The sequence below is a fragment of the Mytilus galloprovincialis genome, chromosome 12 (assembly GCF_965363235.1).
Source record: "Mytilus galloprovincialis chromosome 12, xbMytGall1.hap1.1, whole genome shotgun sequence".
Lineage (NCBI taxonomy): Eukaryota > Metazoa > Mollusca > Bivalvia > Mytilida > Mytilidae > Mytilus > Mytilus galloprovincialis.
The window spans coordinates 28,460,797-28,470,485 of record NC_134849.1 but is presented as its reverse complement, the minus strand read 5'-3'; the positions used below and the strand labels follow the sequence as shown (position 1 = coordinate 28,470,485).

The following is a 9,689-nucleotide window of genomic DNA, read 5'->3' as shown; positions in this document are numbered from 1 at the left end:
ATTTAAAATAAGAAGAAAGTAATTTCTGTCTGTGTGTTGGGAATGCTCTCATTGCCATACATGTATACATTGTAATGTGGTAATCAAATGAATGAATCATGATATAGGGGACTGGACAAATATAATATAATTCCGATTTCCCAAGTATACATTTTTGTACATGTACCTGTAGAAAAGTTAGATACGCATGAACATGTATGTAAATGTACATATATATGTACAAAATAGCAGCTACATGATATAAATGCAAACTAAGAAAAATACCCATTTTTTTTTTGTTCAAACATTGTGTGGCTGTTACACTTGTAGTCTTGTACAGAGGTCTTGCTCAGTATTGAAGGTCAACATCAATATGACCAACAACTGCAATCAAAACACTTTATTATGCTTTTGAACCTTTTGTAAACCTGTAGTTTGTGTGTTATGAAATGAGATTGAAATATAAATAATGACAAAATATGATTTTCTTGTTCTCTGGTGGCCAATACATAAATGTACATGTATAGGACAATTTGTTCCCTGATGGAGAGTTGTTTCATTGGCAATCATATGTCATATTCTTACTTTTATTATTACATGTACATGCAACTCCATTAGTGGTGCATCAGTGAATTGCATGCATACATGTACATATCTCATGAAAATGTACATATCTGTAGGTTTACTGGTATGATTAATATTTATATTGAATTGCCTGTAATCGTCATAAAAATAACAAAACACTCATGTAAGTCTTATAAATGAATATTTAAAAATTCCTCTTTACCATGTTTACAATTCAACTGAATAACATGTCTATTTGTAGATCTCTCACTCGTCTTGGTTAGATATTGCAGATTTTTTCATATATTTCATGAAAGAGACAACAAATTACATTTTTTACATCCATGAAATACAATTTTTTAACTGAAATCCTTTTTGAAGCTCCTATATATATTCTAAGAATATTCAGAAATCTCCGAACTGCTGATATCATGTATATTTGGAATTCATTTTAACTGAGGTAATAAAATCAACTTCAATAATGATGAAAATTAATATTCCTTGTTTTTTCAGCATCAAAACACTAAATTCCAATTCATTTGGTCTTAAAACATTCAATGCTTCTGCTTAGTACGGTACATTATGTAGAATTGCTGTCTTTTTTCTACTTTTCACGGACATATTTGGTAGCTTTCTAAACAAATTTTAATCAGATCTTCCATAATCATGATAATGGCCATGATGAGTTATATAATACGTAAGTAACTTTTAACTGGTGTCTGACTGCAGGTCTAAGGTCTTTATCCCTGAAATATAAAAATCCAAATATAATACATGTACAATGTATATATCAAATGAAATTTTCAAAATGAAAAAAGTAATCAAAAGTTTGTGCAAACATACTTCTTCAAAACATGCAAAAAGGTACAATTAAAATGCTAACAAAATAATTCCCATCCTTTTTTACCTGTAGTATATAAATGTCTTCATTCAACATTTGAACAAAAATTAAATTTTCCACACACATTTTAAAAAAGCGCACTATGTAATAAATATTTAAATTTATGTAATTTATATCTCCTTTTCCAAATGTGAACAATGACAGGAATACTTCAATATCAACATGATCAATATCAGTAATCCACAAGAAATTTTAGCTAGCAAGTTCAGTATATTATTATAGGTGTATCTGTCATGTCTGTGTTTATAAATATTATTGCTGGTACAGACACTTCATTTTTAATTAAGAAATTATCATGATTTATATTGGGTACATTATTGTATTGCAATTCTTGAAGAATGGAAAATTGTGATATTAATAATTGCTATTTCAGAAAATATCTACATACTTGTAGTTACTTATTTGTCATGCATGTACATGATGTATAGATTTCAGAATGTCAGTTCTTATAAAAATGAGATACATTTTGTATTTAAAGTTGCCTTTTAAAATCATTGCCATTTAACATGTATAAAGTTCTAAATTTACATCATACAATCTTCTCACGATGTAAGAAAACAGTAATTTATTTGCACGTACATGTATTATAAGAACAGGAAGAAAAGCCTGGCTTGCTAACATATTTAACCGTTATTAAACAATCAACTTAAACCCCGCCACATTCTGTATGTATGTGTCTGTAATTAAGCACTTGTTGTTTGTTTGTTTGTTCATTCATTTTTTTCCCACATAAATTAGGCCATTAGTTTTCTCCTTCAACATGTTTATTAACATTTATGATTTTGGGCCTTTTATGTGTTTTTCTCATTGTTGAAGGCCATAATGCCTAAATGGTGACCCATAGTTTTTAATTTCTGTTTCACTGGACTCTTGAGGAGAGTCGTCTCATTGTACAATAGTTAGATAATTGCAGGATAAACAATTTACCTGTCTATAATAAAGATTCCAAATTCAAACCATTACTTTACATTTCACCAAAGCTTGAATGGCATACTCAGTCCTGTAATTCTCAGGCGACCTAAAAGAAAAAGATTATGATATACTTTAGTTTTAAAATAAGAAGCATGAAAAATTGATAACAACACGTTTAATAATTTCATGCGTCCAAAGTGCTTTTCTGGATTTACTTTCATCAGGAACACTCATCAAAGCCAAACATTTAAATTCAAAGATGTATAAGTACAAACAAATGAAGTACTGAAACTGTTACAGAGCTATATATACAAAAATAGTATGAACCTGTGTATACATGTAACATGTATGACTATCTGTGTATAATCATCATGATAATGAATCATATATTTTTTAAAATAAAGAAATTACTTTTGCCACACAAGTAATGTGCAATAAATAATGCAAATTAAATAAACCCATGATATGTATACGCATGTTGCTAATGTTTGTTTGCTTGTCTTAATGTTACTATTATGATTAAATAGAAGTGCTGAGAGCACTGCTCAAAATAGTCAGCTCCCTCCCCCAACAAAAAATATCTAAAATAATCTGAAACAAACAAGTGAATCTGTGAGCTACTGATCCCTTATGATACCCTCATAAACTTAAAGAATTTTAAGGTACACAGGAAGTTGTTGAATGATGAATATGAAAAAGCATCACAAGGTATTGCTGATTCATACATTTATAAACCCTGAAAGCAAATTTTAGAAATCCTTGTTATTTTCCTGAGAAAGATGGACGAAAAAAATTCATGGAACAGACAGACAGACTGACTTTAATATAGTCAGTCTGTCTAAATATAGATGTATAGGAAGATGTGGTACAAAATATATGAGTGCCAATGAGACAACTCTCATTGGCGAATCCAAGGGGGGTGTCTGTTCCGGGGGTTGGAACCCCCCGTTTTTTTGGCCGATCAATGTATTTGAATGGGGACATACAGTTGGAACCCCCCCCCCCCCTTTTAAAATGGCTGGATACGCCCCGGACTCTCTATCCAAAAATCTGGCTGTTTTAAAGATGTATAGATAGAAATAGAAACCGTATACATTTGCAATTGTACCCGCACTTTTTTAAAGATTAAAAGTTTTGGTATGTAAAAAGATAAAATCCTGATAACTAGAATAAGTAAATCTAAAATAAATAAAAATCATGAGCATAAGCGAGCTTATGTTACAATATCAGCTAAGTGTCATGAAAAACACTTGTACATGTATGTGTTGTTATTTTTTGTATCATCAGTAGATTGAGGTAGACTTACATTCACAGCAATAAGAATATGAGACCCTCCCCTCTCATCTATCGGTTTGACCGTTTCTAAACAGCTGTTTAGTTTAAAAAATGATGCACACAGTTGTCTGTTGTAACAGAATACACAGCTTTATTACAAGTGGGGCTTTTTTCTGCCTCTTGGTCATGTGGTTTCACAAAGAAAATTTTACAAATACCATTATAGCTCGATTCTGTTTACTGGGGATTTAGCTTTGAGTAATGGATTTAATTCCAACCAACACTGAACAGGGACACAGTTCAGATATTTGATGTCATACATGTACTCTATTTTTTAGAGGGAAAATGCATGCAGTGACTATTCAATTTTAATACTGATAATAATTATTATATATATATATAAAAATAATATGTTAAAAGTAGGCAGTCGTGATGAGCAAACTACATATTAATAAGCCTCAGACAATTGCTTCTTTTAGTCTTTCCTAAGGCCAAAAAAATATATGTCTGTTTACGGTTACCTGACCTACCCTATTTTTGAGCACCGACCCTTTAAATAGTCATTTTATTTCCGTCGTAAAGTGAAAAATAAACTGAACTAGAGTCAAAAGTGCATTTACATTTTTGTAGCGTTGCCAATAATATAAGTCAATTGCCTGATACATCCTAATGTTCACAATCATAACTATGGCAGCTGTTTTAAGGAAATTTCGCAACTCGTGTGATGAATTAAACACTTCGCCACCATTTTTTCCAACCAATAACAAAGGGAAATAATTCAATCTTTAAAAATACAGGTGAACTCGGCCCATGACAAGATAAAACCGCATGACTCTAAAATCATGCCAAAAAATTAAAATGAAAAAATAAAATAAAATGGAAATACCGACCTACCTACCCTATTTTTTTTTATGTATGTAACCTTAAACAGACATATATTGTGTTTGCCTTATACATGTAATAATAACTTTCATACTATGAATGGCAAAATCCATTATTAGAAAGGAATTGCAGCAAAAAAATTGAAAGAAGAAATACATGCAATAACATTAGACTAATATGACTCATAGATGGGAACATGAGGAAGGCATTCCAGTTAATCTCAACAAAGCCTTTTAAGAAATAATAATATTATTTGGACTTTGTGTTTATAAAACATGGAAACACTAGCCTAGGGAAAAAAAAGCAGAAACAATTACCGGTACATTGTTTCACAGAAAATAACAAGCTGACTGCAGTCATTTTTAATGGACATAAAGACTTTGCTGTCAATTTTAAACCTTCTTGAATTGCATCTGATTTTAAAGATTGTTATCTATTTATAGTAATTTGAAGGTCCTCACAATGTATAACCACACAAGTTCTGTTTTGTATCCGTTGGAGACTTTTAAATTCAAAGGACACAAATAAACACAAATAATATAGCTTTTGTTCTAATATTTTGTTCTCAATATAAAATAACAAGTTAACTGCTACCCACATCGCCAAGAAAAGAGAGAGAGTTAAAATCATGCTGGATACGGAATAACCCTTTCCAGTTCCAGAATGATACAGATACCAGACTGTGAACTAGGAACACTTATTTATAAAAAAATTAGGTATATAACAATACATCATGTACATGGACCATAATAAATATTAAATAGATATATAAAACTTTTTTTGACAAGCACGAGAAATTAAAGAGTATGACAGGAAACAGGGAAAATAAATAATGAAATAAGGGGAAATTATATGAAGCACACATCGTACCAAACACGAAACATAGAAAGATAAAACGTCTAAACACGAAAACAAGTTGTTGACCTTCTGCTATTGTCTGTTCTATGGTTGGGTTGCTGTCTCTTTGACACATTTCCCATTTCAGGGGCGGATCCAGCCATTTTAAAAAGGGGGGGTTTCTAACCCAGGACAAAGGGGGGGGGGGGGGCCTATCCGGTCTGTTCGCCCTTGGTCTGTTTTGGGAGAGGGGGATCAAGTGTACATCATACATGTATGTGGTAGAGCTCCAGATTACGTGTTCAGGGTTCCTTTTATTAGCATAAATTTAAGTGTCCAGGGCACTCCAGGTCCCATTTGAAAAAGATTAGGAAAATCACTGATATATTTAGACTTATGAAATACAAAGAATGTCAGACAATAGAGTTTGTGATAATGAATGATATTAGACATATGATGAAATCAATGGTATTTACATGTACATGTATATTAAAGAAATTCAACTCCGGTGTAAAATGTTCTTCCCTCTATTCCAAATAATTACAAGATACAGCGCCATATTACATGTAGATACATGTACATGTACGAAACATTCAAGTGGACAATGCTTTCTCAGTCTTTATCTATATTGCACACAATAATAATAGCAAAGTGGTCTATTCTTAGTCTAAAAAAATTAAGACATCTTGCAAGGCTATTTTATTTTAGCTTTGAGCCTTCCTGCGAAAAATGAAATAGCTTCATGTAGCCTTGTAAGAGGTTACAATTACATCTGAACATGAACTGCTAAATTACAGACCTAGTCCAAATAATTATGATGTCTGGCAAGGCTATTTAATTTTTTTTCTTGGATGCCTTAATCTTCCTACTGGCGGTCTCAGATAAAAAATAAAAAAAGTCTTGCCAGACGTCTTAATTATTTGGACTATTACCAATTACAGACCAACACAAAAATGTTTGTTAGGGATGATGAATTGAAATAATTATTTAAAGGTGTTTTTGATGTAGTCCAAATAATTATGACGTCTTCATATGCTAGTTTATTTTTTTTCTTTGACACCTTACTTTCGATCTTGAAAGGCTATTTTCTTTTTTTTCTTTGACGCCTTACTTCGAAACTAAAAAAAAATATAATAGCCTTTCAACACGTCATATTTATTTGGAGTAGTTTTGACATGTTTGATGAAGAATAATTAGCATGATTAGCCCCGGCAAATAAGTTTTTTTATTTGATGTGTCCTGCAGGAATATTTTTTTTACTTTAGACGAATGGCATGATGTAAATAAGTACAATGTATACATAACTGATGGCACATTGGCGGATTCAAGGGTTGGAACCCCACTTTTTTTGGCCAATCAATGCATTTGAATGGGAACCCCCCCTTTGTCCTGGGTTGGGAACCCGTCCTTTATAAAATGGCTGGATCCGCCCCTGTGGCATCATGCAATTCAAATACATGTATTTGCCCTTTATAATAGTTAATGCATATTATTTTTAAAAAGGCGATAAGAGGCACAGGCACATGTTTTTTATTTTATTTCTTCATTTTCCTAAATTATCTGACACAAGATGAACGTTCATAATTTGTGTGGACCATAGGATTATCATTAACAAACACCTGTGAAGAAGAAGGCAGTGTCTGCGCGTACCAGCATGTGGGTACGTATAGCAAAATTGCCGTTCGTAGGCTACGCGTACCCACATCCGGTTTTATAATAAATTGCCATCAGATCGGGAATTAAACGTAAAATATATACAGAAATTATCGCAATTGGGGAATAAAATTGATCAACTACTTAGAAGTTTTGTAAACATTTATATATATTATGTAAGTGAACGGTTTTTCTCGGTTAATATATATTCTTAAAACGGGAAAAGAGTGATGTACATGTGGGGCAGACGTTTCAAAGTTATCATGAATTGAAACAATTTGTTCAAAAGTATCAGTCAATTAATTGTATGCAATTGTATATAAAAACAAACTCGGAGTCAATTGCAGCTGCAGAGAAAAGAAGAACTGAAAACACAAAAAATAAAGAGGAAATCAAGTTTTACAGAATATTTTTTTCCTGTATTCACGGAGCAAAATACTAGTAAAAAAAATATTGAGGACAGAACAGTGAATAGAAATAAACAATGCCCCCGAGGTCATATGTTATAGGACTACCATATTATCGACAATTTCTGTATATATTTCACGTTTAATTCCCGATTTGATTGCATTTTATTATAAAACCGGATGTGGGTACGCGTAGCCTACGAATGTCAATTTGACTATTCGTACCCACATGCGGGTACGCGCAGACACTGCCGAAGAAGAACCCCTGTGTTTCGGTGTCTTTCGTATAAAAATGATAGATACTGGCCATGGTTGAAATTAAATATTGCAACACGTGGTTATATCTGATCTATCCGTACCATGCACAAGCCAGTCTGCATAATTTTAGTATATCTCTAGATTATAATACCTGAAAGCGATAAATTACACCATGATTATCCTTTTGAATCATGTTTTACCCTGACAATGGATCATATTGAATAAATTTTCCATTTGTTCTCATCAGTTTCTTCAACCAGGTCGTTTTAATCTCAACTGACAAGTGCACGGCTGCTTCAATTATCTTCAATTAACAGACTTGCAAACTGCAAGCTTCACGACTACATTGAATTTCCAAATAAGGTAAAAAGTGGGCGGAGCTTAAACTCCGCTTGCGATCTTTCTTTTGATAAATACAGCTTTCACTCAAATTATTTCCATTATTTGGTGTGAAAATACATTATAATATGAAAAAAGACATCATATGAGATATAGTTCATCATTTATGCGATACGCGTAGCTTACCTATTGCTACATTTAGTACTGTGTCTGCAACGTCAAAAGTCGCCCGCCATTAAACATTTTGATCCAGATAGGGGAAATAACTCCTGCACTATTTTTTATTCGGTTTTGCGGGAAAATCACCTTAATGTCGCTGCGTACTGTTGAAATTAGTTGTTATGTTAAAATAGATAATTATTCACCTCGAGCGATGTATTATTGTTGACCTTTCGAGATTCTTTTATTGCGAACCCGTCTGGATGTGTGATTACTGTCTCGTATTACTACAAGGGCCTCAAGGGATTTCAAATCGACAAGAAATGCAAAACATGTGTTTTTGTGTCTTTCAAAACACAAATAATATACAGAATTAATTGCAGGATAAAAACAATAACTGTTTATAGTGTCTTTAAATATCAGCTTTATTTGTACTCGGCTCGAAACAGGTGTAATAGCTCGCTAAAAGCTCGCATACACCTTGTTACCTAGCCTCGTACAAATACAGCTGATATTTTTAAAAAGACACTAAACAGTTATTGTCTATAAATCAACCATCCAATGAAAATGGTCAGAAATATACTTTTGCCATAAATAACCAGTGCACAAGTGTAACTTTTCTTAATAAAATGACGTTTTTCTGATGATGTTATGAATAATATTTCGACTTTATCTATATAACAAATTTGAAGTATTGATATTAATAACCATCCAGAGGAAATATCCAGAAATAGACTGAATTGTTGATATTTTGTAGGATTGGTTGCAATAAGTACAAAATGAAGGGCAAATTGTGCTTATAGAATTAAAGGTTAAAAAGGAGAATTGAGAACATAAGGGTGCTTCAATGGTAAGAATAGAGAATACAGGTCACCAGAAATGAAGAAAGGAAAAAAAATGTCTTAAAAAGTTGAAGCTCAGTATTTTTGCTATTTTACTTTATTCAGCAACATTGTTTATACAGTGTTATATGTTCTTAATTTTCAATACTCCCGCGGATACTTTTCATTACTCCCGCCGTTACTTTTTATTACTGCCGCCGTTACTTTTCACTACAACCGCTATTACTATTTACTTCTCCCGCCGTTAATTTTCACCACAACCGCCGTTACTTTTTATTTCTCCCACCGTTTGATTATGCTTATGGTGCTATGATACTAAGGGGTAAGATATGAGATTTGTCTACCAAATCAGCAGTGGGGTATTGGTTGTAAGTTGGGTAACGTCAGTTAAGGTCAAGTTACAGTAAATTGGCTATGTCACATATTTCAGTATAATTTTTCATTCAACTTTGGCTCGAATAATTTTAACTGAAAATCGAAAAAATAATGCATTTATCATTGAAAATATTACTGATTGAATTCTTACAAAATTGGTAAACATTTGTATAGAAAGCACATAAAATTGGCATAAAATTTCAAAAATTTGCCTTGAAATCGCTAAATCTATAATTCTACTCCTTAGATTTTTCTTAAAAACTATATATTGTTGATACATTAATTTTCGTAATAATGATGCAAAAT

The 9,689-nt window shown here is 32.2% G+C and overlaps 1 long non-coding RNA gene across 2 annotated transcripts; it reads right to left on the bottom strand.

Annotated features, from left to right (window-relative positions):
- Positions 1-366: 366 nt before the first annotated feature.
- Positions 367-8,323, bottom strand: LOC143055317 (uncharacterized). 2 transcript variants are annotated; one of them, XR_012971985.1, is made up of 3 exons: positions 8,194-8,323; positions 2,372-2,462; positions 367-1,289 (listed from the first exon to the last, which is right to left on the bottom strand). It is a non-coding gene; the product is annotated as an uncharacterized LOC143055317 (long non-coding RNA). The 2 variants fall into 2 exon arrangements; XR_012971984.1 differs by lacking the exon at positions 8,194-8,323 and adding an exon at positions 7,820-8,157.
- Between the last annotated feature and the right edge of the window lie 1,366 nt (positions 8,324-9,689).